This window comes from Arctopsyche grandis, chromosome 9 (genome assembly GCF_051622035.1).
Source record: "Arctopsyche grandis isolate Sample6627 chromosome 9, ASM5162203v2, whole genome shotgun sequence".
Lineage (NCBI taxonomy): Eukaryota > Metazoa > Arthropoda > Insecta > Trichoptera > Hydropsychidae > Arctopsyche > Arctopsyche grandis.
Window position 1 is genome coordinate 1,848,182 of NC_135363.1, and position 15,687 is coordinate 1,863,868.

Here is a 15,687-nt window from a genome sequence, read left to right on the forward strand (position 1 = left end):
TTTATGGGCAGGGGGGAGGTTGGGGGGGGAGGGGCGATTCCCGTGCGACGCTTATCGGATCTCGATTACCACCCCATTGATGACCGGAAATCGTGTTTGTTCAAACATAAAGGCAAACACTAAAACCGAATTTATCTCCCGTAAGCCGAGGCGGTTTAAAGGCGTTATCGTACCCTTGTAAATAAATATTTTATTAAAAATTAATAAACCCGAACTTGTATCGACTATAAACGGATAGCGCTTGCTTTACCGCTACGCAAATGGGAAATAATTTTTAATTTTCTGATATAAACTTCTACGAGCACTATTCGGCACTAAATCGTTACGGAAGTGGTAACAAAAACTGTGTGCTACCTCCAAGCTACCTATCTCTTTCGAGTTCGTTGTAAAAGTCTGCATGCACGACTGTGAACCGATGCTGTCATAATATGGCCTTATTAGTTCACGTCATCCCCCGCCCCTCTCTTCTGCAGATTCGCCATGTAGGGCTTTTCCCGGGTCTAGTATAAGGTGACCATTCGTACTGGTTTTAACAGTTCAGTACTGGTTTTTTTGATATCTGTCCTGGCGGAATCCTTGGGATGTGCCTGTTCATAAACATTGATTTTTTTTTCATAAATGTGCATTCATGATTTTATAATAATCATTGGCATTTTTAATAATTTAAAAAAAAGTCCTGGTTTTGTCACATAACCTAAAATTGAATGTAAAACGGTCACCTTAGTCTACATAGTATAATTTTCTCTTTATAATACATGTACTAAATATATCTTTAAGCGTGATCTTTTTAACTGTTGAACTTCATATATGTATGTATGAACATTATGACCTGTTTCTCTTTTCATATTATAATGATAAACATATGAACAATTTTCAGTTCCAAAAACGCTATTTCTGTTTGACTTAATTCACAAATTGATATCACTTATTTCAATTCGATGTGATATTTTCCAGAATATAGGAAAAGTAGAATAAACGTATTATACAACAGCAGTATTTTTAAATATTGTTAAACGGTTTGAGAGTTATGCCACTTTCAACTATAACGGCTCATATATATGTAGGTTAAGAGATTGCAATAGCAATGGGCGTGCCACGTGGCTTGAAGAATGGACGAAAGGTGGACAAAAGAAGTGCTAGAACGGTACCCGAGAGAATGCAAAACAGTAAAAGGAAGGCCGCAGGGAAGATGGGTAGACAAAAGTGAGAGATGGAGGAGAGTTGCGCAAAATAGAGACGAGTAGAAGCGTGTTGGAGAGGCCTTAATCCAGCAGTGGATGGTGAGTGGCTGTAAATAATGATACATATGTAGATTATTAAAAACATTTGATAATTTTCAAATATTGGCCGAAAACCGATATTTGGTTATTTATTTATCGATTTCGTTCATATATTTTTCCGTGTATAATACTCGATTCCGAGTGTTATACATATACATTACCCGATTACCGTGTCAATTTTTTGTACTATTTATCATGTAGTAAATTTTATTTAAGATTATTAAGGTTTACCGTTGTCCTCTTTCGGTCGTATCAATTTTGTATAAATAATAATGAAATTTAATAATAATATTCTTTATCTGGCCGAATAAAATTCTTATTTAAGTCAATGAGGAAAAAATATAGAGTGAAAAAATAAAAAGTTATAGGCGTTTAAACAATTCAAATCTGTGGAAGAGTATGGATAAATACGGCTATGTGGATAATACACGTCACCGAGAACGATAATGGATTATTTTCAAACGTGTCTATTACGATTATTTTTCACCATGGTAATGGCGGATTCTATTTCCACATATATTGATGACCAACCCGAGCAAAATGGCAAAGTTCGAAAATGATCGGAAGAGTGTGGATAAGAACCCAAATTTCGTCAGACGAAAAAATCGAAAGCGAGCTAATAAGAGGCTAGTAATAAAAAATGTAAAGCAATAAAAAAAATAGGCTCAAATCCATTTTTACAAACCTCTTCTATGTTTCACTTACGATTACAATTCTGAAAAAAATTTGCCTCTTATCCGATCGTTTTCATACTTTGCCATAATGCTCATTTTGTTCATCAATAAAAGTAAAAGGAACCTCCACCATTACTATGGTGCAAAATTATCGTGTTAGACGCGTTTGAAAATTCCTCCACGAATAAGTGCCTGACGTTAATCGCCCAAAATGTTCGGTGACATTGTTCGCCTACTGTGCTCGCTTCAGCGTTTTCTTGGTGAATATCCGTTTTTGCCGTCATCTAGCTTTAATTGCTTTTTTTCACTCTATTTTTTATAAAATGTATTTAGGTAACTTATATTGCTGTAAATGTTGATCGTGATATAAGCAAAAGTAAGAAGATGTTGGTAGTCCTTTAGGTTGTTAGGACCTACAAGGCTTGTTTGACACTTGACACGCGCCCAGTCGTTCTTATTCGCTGATTACACAAGAATAGTCGAAATATTATTTTTCTAAGTGGAATTTTATTTAATTATCATATAAAGACAATTTAATTAATAACAAAAATTCGTTTATTTTATCGAGGTAAGCCAGTAATCAATAGAATTTTTGAAGAATAGTCTAAATATGATTTTTCTATTTGGAATTTTATTTAATTCTCATATAAATACAATTTAATATATTATCCCTATTAGTTCAATTGAGATTAGTGTAAATACGAGTAAATACTAGTACGAGCTTTTAGCTCGCAATTTTACCGATTTAAAATTCAGCACACTTCCAATTAACCCTTTTAAACAAAAACAAAAATAGTGTTGCCAGAACATTATCCCAATAAACATGTTTCAATAGAAAATACTCAATATAAAATAGTATTAATAGTGGGAAAAAATCCCACGTGAAAATACGTACTTTTGACTTTTGATTTAAACTGGACGACTACTTAGAGATATTTAAAAGCTGAAATGTACTACAAATGAAAGATAAAATACCTGACTATAGAATCCAATATTCATTTTGAACAGGAAATTGACAGATTTTGAGACATCGACCGAACAACACCAAAATATAGAAAAATCGTGTGATTTAAAAAACACATATATCTCCAAATCTCGAGCTAATCAACATTTTTTATTACTAGTTTCATGTTTACTAGGCATAGATCTATAAGAAAAGTCATATCTCGTCTCTGAACCATTTTTCGTGTCGAACAGTGTTATCGCTTTTAAATCCGAATCTGACCGTTCCGCAAGGAGTTAATTGGACTAAATTATTTAACAATGTCAAAAATAGAAAATAAATTATTTATCATTGCACTTAATTTTATAAGTAAAATGTTTTATAAAATTAGATTTAGGGGAATAAGAGAAAAAAATTAGAGAATTTATTCAACTATTTTTAAACCGTTTTTCGATATTTTATTATACATACTAATTTTTTTATCAGATGATTGAAAAGTTCATTTTATTCAAAGAATTTATGGTCCAGTAGCGCCGTTTTTGCGGAATTCGCGCGCAAACGTTAAATCACGCGAAAGTTTGAAAAGGTACGTAGTAATGAAACTAATATCAAAAATAAAAATCGTTAGAGAACACTTTGAGAAGCCTTTTAACGCGGGTCAGGTGCTAGCACGCCGAACTTGGCAAATTCCATCAAAGTTTAACGGCGTCAGATGACGGGGAGGCTGCTCGGGGAGAGGGAGGCTTACCTACCACTAGTCTAACAAGATGATATTTCATTTACTTGACACATTATATGAAGCGCTGAAAGTAGCTGAAGGAAAAGATTTTCATCATATATGAATGTACATACATACATATAGTATAAACTTATGTATATGTAATGCTAAAAAGAACCTTCACTCTGCTGAAGAACTACCTCACAAACTAAATATGTTTCTTAGCTTTCTCTTCTGTAAGGTACATATAGTTTACTTTTGGTAGCTTAAACTTTTATAACACTATGCGAATAGAAAAATGTTTACGAAAATGGTGTAACGAAAATTAGAATACACGGGTGTGGGCTATTTATTTTTATTTTATTTTATTTTATTTTACAAATATACCAGGAAGGCTTAACAGGTAAACCCCAAATGCGCCTTCCTGGTCCACATAATTATTACATAGATACATGTAAATCTAAACAATATCTGACATCTATGGTCAGTATATATGTATTACAAACATCGTATTAATACGATAAATAACTTTCATGTAACAATACGAATTTTATATTCGATGAACAACCACAGAGACATCTATGGTGAGCAATATGGCGAAACCTAAGATATAACAATAACTAAAGGTTCGCAACAGAAAATTGGGAAGGAAACGCCAATTTCTACATGAATCGTTTTAATGAAAATCAGAAAAAATTGGCAAATTCTGATAAGAAACGATCGACCTAGACAAACCAAGGTCTGGCCAACAGCGAGACTTAGCGGGAATCGAACTCGTAACATCAAGTACGAAATAACTCAACATTCACCCCTAGACCACGCTGCTGGTTCAGTTATAGGCTATAATCAGTTCACACCCCCTCCCTCCCACTCACACCTCTACCCCTCCCATTTTCCCTGCACCGTTGTTACCTACCCTTCTGCAATCTCGTTTCCTTCAACTTAAAAAAAAAATATATATATATATATATATATTTATATGTATATATATATATATATATATATATATATATATATATATATATATATATATACATGTATACATATATACAATTTACTACTAAACCAGAAGTGGGATTTTCTCCACATCGAAAGGTCAAAAATGTTGTGACCACGATTCTGTCCACATCCCTCAACTTATCAAGCTGAAAATTTATATTTGTATAAATGACCTTTAAAATTATTTTGAAGAAAAAAAGAACAATTTCCTATTAAAAAAAAAACTTTCGAAATAAATCCGACAACCGGAAGAAGAACTTTTGTCTTATGTAAGTTTCCCTACATTTGCTCTCAATTTGTGTCGAAAATGCATGTAGCCATATATATATATTAGCCAGCAGCATAGCTCGTACGTTAAGCTTATGCTTAGTGTCAAGAAGGTACCGGGTTCAATCCCCGAATGAAAATGAATTGAGTATGCTGTTGGTCAGACCTGGATATTTGTGACACCAGGTTGATCGTTTCCTATCAGAGTTTGCCAATTTTCTCTGATTTCATTGTTGAAACGGTTCCCGGAAAAAAAATTGGCTAAAAATCCTTCCTACCTACTATGTCACCACTATTTGAAGTTTGATTGATGTACAAAAAAAATTATGTACAATTCATAGATGTCTCGTTAATTTGCTTAAGTTTTTCAGTGTCTCGCAATTCAACGACTTATAATAAAAATGCTGCATTTGTATTTGTAATTGGCCAGGAAGGCGCATTGGGATTTACCTGTAAGGCCTTCCTGGTATATATGTAAATAAATAAATAAATGTGTGAACGTGTATGTACATATGTTTAATTATCGAATTTTGTGACCTTCTTATATTCCTCAAATACATACATACATAGATAAAGTTGGGGGTTGGTCACAATTTTTTTTCTGTGTATATGTATATGTATATTTATTTATTTAACATACTTGGGAGAGGCGGCAAAGCCGATAGACCAAGGGGTTTGATTATATGTACACATTATATAAATTTATAGATATTTTTATTTTTCTCATCTTTCTGTATTTTTTCGACCTTTCTGTATTGCAGTGCATTAGTGACTCCTGTAATGCCACATTGATTCAAACTTAAACTTAAATTAATAAATATAAATCTGCTCATACATATTATTTATTTATTTTTTTTTTTAAGTTTGGACCGTTGTAGCATTACAGGAATTCCTAATGCGCCACAATGGTCAAAAATATAACAGAAAAGACAAGAAACAAAATAATAAATTAGACATAACAAAAACAAAACATATATATACACAAACAACTAAAAATAATAATTATTATTGTTATATATCGTTTATCGTCTTGAATTCATTCTATGTTTACAAGGTTTTTGTATTTCGTAATATTCTTTCTCGATTATGATTTTCAAGTTATGAATTCTATAAGTCCTCACCAGATAGAGTTTCAAAATTTGTCATCCGGACTGACCGAAACCAATCACGACAAGCAAATAATACACCACCACCACGTCGATCTACTCTATCGCGACGATGCAGCCTCCAGGAAGAATCAAAAAGTTCAGCATCAAAAAATGATGAAGTCAACCATGTTTCCGTTAGTGCTACCATATCATCACAAATATGTAGTAGAAACGGCTGAATTAAACGCAGCCAGCTTTGTCCTGAGACCTCGTGCATTTTGGTAATAAATTACCAATTTTCGGTCTCCCAGTTTGGCGCGTGACTTTCTTTGGGACAAGAAATGGCAGTTTTGATTGAGCCAACGGAGGTTGAGCCAATGGAGACGAAACGGAAGAGGAAGCAGAAGAAGAAGCCAACACAGTCACAACAGAATCACGACTATCAGGACCATTTGAGCAGGCAGATGTAGGAGAAGAGGCAAACATCGACGTCACTGCGACCGTTTCCATAGAAGATTCACTAATACTTGCAGACGTAGTTTTAATATCAGGCTTCAAACATCTAGCAGCTCCCGTACAAACATCAGCAAATGAAACACTTGGGCGCAGCTCTAATGATGAAACAACGTCAGTGGACTATATATATATATATATATATATATATATATATATATATATATATATATATATATATATATATATATATATATATATATATATATATATATATATAGTCATTTATATATAGTGGACTATATATATATATATATAGTTGAATGTATGGGTCAGTATATACCCATACATTCAAATATTATACAATTGAATAGCCTTTGGCTTCAGCAAGGTGTTATTATGTGCTCCGAAAATGATTATGGTGTTTAATATTTACCAACAGTCATATACTAATTTCCTTTCTTTTCTGGAGAGTTCTCTGGTTTTCTCTGGAGAAATTCGGGAAGGGTGCGTTGTAAAAAATGACATAATTAGAAAAGGTCTTACTCGACTAGAACCGCCACAATGGAAGTCCTGGTCGGCAAGTGTCGGGAAGAATTCCCACATTTTATTTATCACGCGGTGGCTAAGCACATTCATTATTCGTCACAAAAGGACTTAACTCACCACTCGGATCTGATATGACCGCGACAAAAAAAAAGGGATCCTTTACTTTTTGTGCGAGATTCACTTTAACGACGGCGAATTTAAGCGCAGAATTTTCCACGGAAACGAGATCATTCGCTTCGATAAAGAGAGAGAGAGAGAGAGAGGAAGAGCTAAGCATATATGTATGTGTAAATGAACTAGAAAGTTCTCGGCGAAAAAATCTTAAGCTAACTATAACATCCTCTAGGGAATTTTGGCCCTCTAATTTAAACATTTCGTTTCTAATTCCAACAAAGGTATCAAAAGATATCAAAGGCAGCCAAAATAAGTGTCTCTTCAATGACTACGGAAATCTAGTTTTCCCATCTTCAATTATTTTTACATACCTCTTATACAGTTCACATGGTTTACGTATTAGTGGTAATTTTTTATATCTCTTATCTCTTATTCGATCGTTTTCATACTTTGCCATATTGCTGATTTTGGTCATCAATATACGCTAATGTATCGTCTGGAGATAAAATATAGTATACAATGCGTATCACATATCTACAATTTGGGGTACGATGACGTTTTGATCTTCTAGCAAGCTACTATAACCTATCTTTCAACCTGTTCGCCATGATATGGCCATATCAGATTTTAATTGTTTAAACGCCTATAATTCACTCTATATTTTATAAAATTTGCTATATAGGTTCTCGTTATCTCTAATATATAAATATTTATAGTTTTAACTCTCACATGTATATATAAATTTTAAATTCGGCGTTTAGCTTCTTGTAAGGTAATACACGATATATATTGATTTTTGGCCAAATATGTCAGATCTGACATTTCACTGCTAAAAGTACTTCTCTTCAATGAGCGTTATCTGCGAGATAAGTATTTAATAGGAAGTTATGTTGTATCTAATTGTTAATATGATTTACAATAAGTTTTTCACCAACTAAAAATCAAGGCCACATTTTTTATAGTGTGGTTCCAGCATTGATGGGTATACATAACTCATAACCTCAAATTTCATTGTTTATTCCTCCAAAACAAACTTTCTAGCCAATACAAGCTTAATATATGTACACAGATCAAATAGTGATAGTTTTTTTTTAGTTATCAGCTGATTTAATTATTTCATACTAGCTGAACCCGGCATGCGTTGCAATGCCACAATAACGCGTGCAATTCCCGTTCCCGTTCTCGTTCCCGTTCTCATTCCCCTTCCACAGACATTCAATTTTACATATAGGTATAGATATATTTGTTGAAGTGGGCCATCCGCTGTGTGTACAGTACATTCAAGTGCGAGGTAGGCGTGGCGCGATTATTGTCACACTCGCGGCGTGATGCGTTGAAGGCGGGATAGCTTTACTTTCGCGTCAGTAAAATCGTAATTACGAATATTATTATAAAAAGGCTTTTCCCCATTTTTTTTTCACAATAATCTTCCCGGACATGCATACAACAAATCCTGAGAGTTCCGTCGTAATCGGTTCAGTGGTTTAGGAGCCTATACGAGACACACACACAGACATTTAATTTTATATATATTTTCATATATACATGACACATTACCATGACAGATTACTTTACATCGATACGGTGGTTATACCAGGAAGGCCTTACAGGTAACTTCAATGCGCCTTACTGGCCAATTACAAACATTTCAGCATTTTTTTTATCAGCTCTTGTATTGAATTTATTATTTTTTTATTCAAACCGTTCGTCTGCAATTCTTTATTCCAGCAACGATGGCCGCATTCGTAATCATCGAGAAAATTCAATAAATTTATCGATTCCGACCGGAAATGGAACTCACTACCTATCTACTGGTAAACAGTTGCTTATAACCCAGAGAAATGCTATCATTATAACATTTCTCTATTATAACCTATAAACGTCAAACGTCATTAAGTATATTTCCTTCAAAATTACAAAGAAAAATAATTTAGATTACCTACTAAGTGTTTATGTATTAACACAAGTTTGGCTACGATGAAATTTGTTATGTAATCGGTAATTTAATCTAAGCATTTTAAGAAGCTGAACATTCATTTTGATTCAAGATTCAAAAATGGGCCAAATTTTCTTTGTTGTTGTCAAATTATGGCTCGAAAGCTGTAATACTAAAATTTTTAACTACGCCATTCTAACCCTTCCTTTTTAGTAACTTTCCCCTTTTCCACCACTAAATTTTCTTTATTGTTGTCTCTCTCATTAAAACTTCGTACCTTTTGTATATGGGTACAATTATCGAAATGAAGTACGAAGTAAACAGCGCGTTTTTTATATAATAAACGGGTTATATTATACATAGATATATTTTAATCATATCAATTTCAAAACAAGTAATAATCGTAAGTGAAACGTAAAAGAGGTTTGTAATATGTGAATTTTCATCAATCAAAAAGTCTCAATGATGTAATGATGGACTTTTTCATTAATTGCACCATAATACGATATATACATATAAATCGTTGCTGCTGAGCCTGAATGTGATATTTTCCACCTTAGTGAGGGTAAATTGTCGGATATTATTCTAACCTATTTGTCTGGTAGTCTGCGATCATCATTGTTTTCATGATTGATTGTGATTTATGACTCAAATTTTGATTTACTCTCTTCTATTTGGGCCTCACAGGGATGCTTTGTATTTGCAGTTGGTTCTTATTTATTGGAACTGGCTGTAAGTGCAAGACATTCCTTATGTTATTTTTTTTATATTTTTACGTATCTGCTATTATAATTGCTATTGTTTTTACTAACCTCTTATACGTTTCACATGGTTTTCGTGTAAGCGGTCATTTTTATGATTATGTATAAATGTATTAATGTCTGTGTACAATATACATACATATGTTTATATTTATTTTTCTATTATAAGAAATTCCCTTCTTTGTTTTTTATAATTTGTAATTATTATTACTATCCACTATTTTATAACTTATTATTTTTTTTTATGATTATTTTAAATGTGTTGTTTGTTTATATATATATATATATATATATATATATATATATATATATATATATATATATATATATATATATATATATATATATATATATATATATATATATATATATATATATATATATATATATTGATTTATATTTATTTAATTTATTACTTATAATAATAATAACAATAAAGTGTGACCTCACAGGTTGCCCCAAAGCGTCACACTAGTTTTACAAAACAAAAGGAAGAAAATAACAAAATAAAAACAATAAAAACTCCAATCATTCATCTCATTCAAATAGTCTCCTGTTAAATCTCAAGAACCTAACCAGCTCATCAACATGACAATTGAAAAGGTCCAAATGCTCATCAATCACATTAAGGAACCAGATAGCCTTTGCAAGAGACGAGTTATTGAAAGCAGAAGTTTTCGCAGGAATAGGTTGGAAAAGTAAATGATGACGCAAAGCTCTACCACATTCAGGCACCGAAAATTTAAATTCAAATAAAATCGAAAGGTTGTCTATTTTTCCCTTTAATACTCCAAAGAAATATTTGAAAATGGCAATAATTCTTCTCAAAGATAGTGAGTCAAAGCCTAGCATACCTTGTAAAAAGGTAGTGGGAAATAAATAGGGGTAATATATGTAGGTGTTATATGTTTTGTTTTTGTCATGTCTAATTTCTATAGTTATTATTTTGTTTCTTTTCTGTTACATTTTTTACCATTGTGGCACATTAGGAATTCATGTTATCCTAAAATGGTCCAAACTTTAAATAAATAAATTATAAAAATAAGATAAGATAGTGGTATTTAAAAAATGCAAACTTGAATTACATGCGACATTGAAAATTAAATATGCAATTTTATCTTATCATATAGCATTATTACTGATAAATTGTAATAAAAAAATAATCCGTGACCGACAAAACAATGATTATTTCCGATAAGTTGACACATATGTAGTAGCAACGACCTACATCCATATTATGTATGTATGTAGATATAAATAGAAAAAATCGACACGTGACATTTGATATTATTCAGAAAATGTCTTTCAGTGTGTGCGAAAGTTTGCGTGGCCTAATGTGCCATTAGTCAATTTGGCCCATTAGCCTAATGAAATATACACGTTTATAATTTCTAAGAGGGGGGTTGAGCCACTACAACTAGGTACAATGGACATACATATGTATATTTGTACTTATACTAGACAACATATACATATGTATATTTGTACTTATACTATATTTGTACGTATTATACTAGACAACATTTTAACCATTTTCTCGAGACTTTACGAGTTTCTAAAGTGTAATATTTTAGGATCAGAATTTGTACAGCCTATACAACCGCCTCAGCTTAAACCTTACCCCAACCTTATAATTATTTATATATTAGGTTATAGGCTAGTAAGAGCAGATATATATAGATATAAAATATGTATTATGTATTTAAAGAGATTTGATGATTTTTTAACAAAATATGCGTTGTTTTTACGTACGCAAATATGTACATATGTATGTATATATTCATGTATATAACGAAAACAGCCAGTTGGAAAATACGTTGGAAAAAAGCTCCGTTTTAGTAGTTTATTTTTTTTAATTCATTTAATCTTCAAAACCCACCGGATCCGGGTATTTAAAATTTCGAGTATTAACGTAAAAATTCAAAATGATTTTCAGTCGTCGATACATTGAAAATATCCAAATATGTATGTGTTATTTATAGATTCTGCGTGTACATGTATGACCTTATTTTTTTCGAGAACTTGATTTTACGACTTATAAGTCCTGAGAAAACTGCGAACAATGGAACGGATTTTTCAAATACTGAAAACAATACGGCGTAATGAAATTTGGCTAAATTTAGAATTTCGCCCATACATGTAAAGTGTACATATCAAACCAATTTCACCAACGATTTTCAAGAATTTATGGGAGTGGAACGAAACGACGGAGTGTTGTACATACGACTGTTTATTATGACGGTTGGGAAGGATGAAGGATAAGTAGCGAGCAACATGGCCGAATTGGTCTCAGCTCGCAGGATGGTGACCGAAACTCGACCATGTCGTAGAACCGCTACAAATCTATATTTAAAATCAAGATTTTTATTTTGGACCCGGGTCCGACCGGGATCCGTCGGGTTTTCAAAATATTGGACCCGGATCCGTCGGTTTTTGAAAACCCGGGTTTTCAGAAACCCTAATTGGGGTCTACCTGTGAAGCCCTCCTGGTATATATGTATCTATGTATGTGAAAAAATAATATTTTATTACATTTTATACCAGGAAGACCTTACAGGTAAACCCCAATGTGCCTTCCTGGCCAATTACAAACAATACAGCATTTGTATTACACAAGTTGCTGAATTACGAGACACTGAAAACTCGGAAATTAGCGAGACATTTATGAATTGTACATTAATCATACTGAAATAGTGGTGACATAGTAGGTAGGAAGGTTTTTAGCCAATGTTTAATCGAATAAAGCATTTTTATTACACAAGTCGTTGAATTACGAGACACTGAAAACTTGCAAGTTAACGAGACATCTATGAATTGTACATAAATTTTATAGTACATTAATCATACTCAAATAGTGGTGACAGTAGATAGAAAGATTTTTAGCCAATTTTAATCGGGAACCGTTCCAACAATGAAATCAGAGAAAATTGGCAAACTCTGATAGGAAACGATCAACCTGGAGTCACAAATATCCAAGTCTGACCAGCAGCACTACAGATATACTCGGAAAATTTCTTTTCAATCGAGGTCAACTCATGGAATCGAGCCCGGCACCTCTCGACGCTAAGCAGAAGCTTAACAACCGAGCTATGCTGCTGGCCATATTAGATATATTAGATGTATTATATATTATACCAGAATCCGGCGCCCCCGTCCACCGTCCCCATGTCTCATGGGATCGAACCCAGAGCCTCTCGGTATTAGGCATAAGCTTAACGACCGTGCTATGATGCTGGCTAATAATTTATTTAAATCAAAAATTGAATGTATGTACATATGAACAACCAGCAGATTGGCCTAGTGGTTAGCATCTTATGCTTTCGTGCAGAGTGTCACGGGTTCGATTCCCACTAGAGTCGTTGTTGGGCAGACCATGGTTTGTTTGTCACAAATATCCAGGTCTAACCAGCTCATAGGATCGAACCCGGCGCCACTCGGTGCTAGGCAGAAGCTAACGACCGAGCTATACTGCTGGCTAATGTGGCTAATATGTACAAACTGTAACAATATGTATGTTGTTACAGTTTGCCAATTTATCTTAGTTAATTGATGTGACGGTTCCTAAACAATTGGCATCCCCTTCCTGACTTGCAAATTCGGTTAGCCCGGATTTGTTGAATGTTGCAATCAATATTTGTATATCTATGTATAGTTTTTAGACACACAGAGTAGCCGTAGAGTAGTCACGTTTGCCCATTAATTGCATTCATTTTTCGCTCGAACAGAATTTGCAATTTTATTGGAAGATGTGCTTTATCTACAAGGCCACTTTACGACCGGGTTTTATTATATCACGCCTCTCGTTCACCACCGGTGATATATTTGTTCGGCCAAAGCCTTCGACGTGAAGGCCCCTCCAGAGGCCATCGTTACTGCCGGGACCTATGACGATATCGTTTTTATTTTTCGTATTTTTTTCCCCCAAGACATAACCATATATGTTTTTTCCGCCTCCACAGAGAACTTTCAGATTCTGCAAGCGGGCGTCTTTATTGACGTCATTTCACCCCTTTGTGCGTTTCGGTTTGTCGATACGTTTTCGACATTCCTTTTCGGCGAGCCGTCAAACGAGACAAAAAAATATTTAGCCGTATATGTATGTATGTATATTATAATATTAAGGCTTATTTCTAAGGCCTCCATCCTTTGATGTATTGTTCGCTATATTCGTTATACGAACCAATCTCGTATAATACGTATTAGTATGCGGTGTGAGCGAAAGCACTGCTCTTTGTATATACATATAATATCTACTAGCGAACAATTCTAACTCTTCATGGCATAAAATCGTATATGGTAAATATGATTGAGGCTAGGTGAAGTTATAATATAGTATGCCGTGTGATTGAAAGGCACTGCTTGAGTTAAAAGATTTGTATGATAAATAATACTAACGAACTGGCATAGCATCGTATGTCTATGGTGAATATAATTGGGGTTAGTGATGATTATAATACGAATTAGTATATACATACATACGTAGTTGTTGTGATTAAGGTTAGGTTAGGTTAGATTGGGAGTTACTCGGGTTCAAAACTTTGTATTATACAAACGAACAGGAAATTCCTGGCTCCTCGTGGCGTGAAATTATATTATTTATAGTCATTACGATTGAGTTAAGGTTGAAAATTGTCTGAGTTTGAAACTATAAATTATAAGTGAATGGGTCCAGCTCCGCAGGGCTTATAATCATATATAGTAATTAGTATGATTGAGGTTAGATTGCATACTGTACATATTTATTTATTTATATATTAGCCACAGTGACATAAAAGAACACTCTAACGCGTCATTGTGAAACGCGTCAGAAATATAAGCAAAATACAAATATATAAAAAAATTAGCGAGACATCTATGTTATAGAAAATAAATTTTTGAAATCATATTCAAATAGTGGTGACATAGTAGGATAGTTTTTGCCAATTTGATGGAAGAACTGCTTCGACGATGAAATCAGATAAATTTACAAACTCTGATAGGAAACTTTCGACTTGGAGTCACATATGTATAAACAGCAGCATGGAATGATGGTTATCATGTCTTGTGTCATATAACCATGGAATCATGGTTATATGGTCAGTGTGGATGTGAGTTCGAGTCACACTGGTTGCTGTTGGCCAGACCTTGGTTTGTAACCAGGTCGGTTGTTTCTTATCAGAGTTTTCCAATTTTTCTGATTTTCATTGAAATGATTCCTGCAAAATTGGCTTTCCCTCTCCATTTCTCACGCTAAATCTTGAGTTATTGTGTTATATCTCAGGTTTCGCCAGATTTCTCTCCATATGTTATCTCTGTGGATGTTTATTGTATATGTTACAGTAAAAGCATATTTCAAGTGAAAATATATTTTCACCAATTCAAGCAGTGAAAATTATTACAACGTTTAACTCTATACATTTAGCCCTAACAACCCAATCTTTAATGAATAGGCCCAACCTTTACTTAACCTTACCTATCCTAACACTTAAATAATACCAACCCTAACAATCTAATCTTAAATGAATAAAACCAACCCTGAAAATGTAACTATTTATGATTTCACTGAAAATATATTTTCACTTGAAATATAATTTCACTGTGACTATTGACGTATTGTATACGATGTTTATTGATCGTATTGTATACGATTTTTGCCATATCTGACCATAGATTTCATGTATGGTTTTGATTTATGTAATAATTATGTATTAAAAAAATGCATGATTAATTGATAAAAAATAAATAGAAATAATATATTCAAGTTTGACCAGTAGCATTAAAGATTATATTCACAATAAATTCTTTTCAGTTGCGGTCAGCTCTCGGGATCAAACCCAGCGACCTCTCGGTGCTTAGTATCAACGCAACCACCGAGCCACGCTGCTGGCTAATGATATAAACGTATGTATTAGTGTAATTCGAAACT

At 33.4% G+C, this 15,687-nt stretch overlaps 2 protein-coding genes across 2 annotated transcripts in view; one reads left to right on the top strand and one right to left on the bottom strand.

The window, feature by feature from the left end:
* The window catches only part of LOC143916882 (uncharacterized), a 357,016-nt gene that overhangs the window by 213,868 nt on the left and 127,461 nt on the right, over positions 1 to 15,687 (bottom strand). The window lies entirely within an intron of this gene.
* The window catches only part of LOC143916562 (tetraspanin-1-like), a 203,273-nt gene that overhangs the window by 130,623 nt on the left and 56,963 nt on the right, over positions 1 to 15,687 (top strand). Inside the window, exon 4 of the mRNA XM_077437706.1 lies at positions 15,571 to 15,662. The gene's annotated coding sequence lies outside the window, so the exon portion shown is untranslated. The remainder of the gene's footprint in view (positions 1 to 15,570; positions 15,663 to 15,687) is intronic.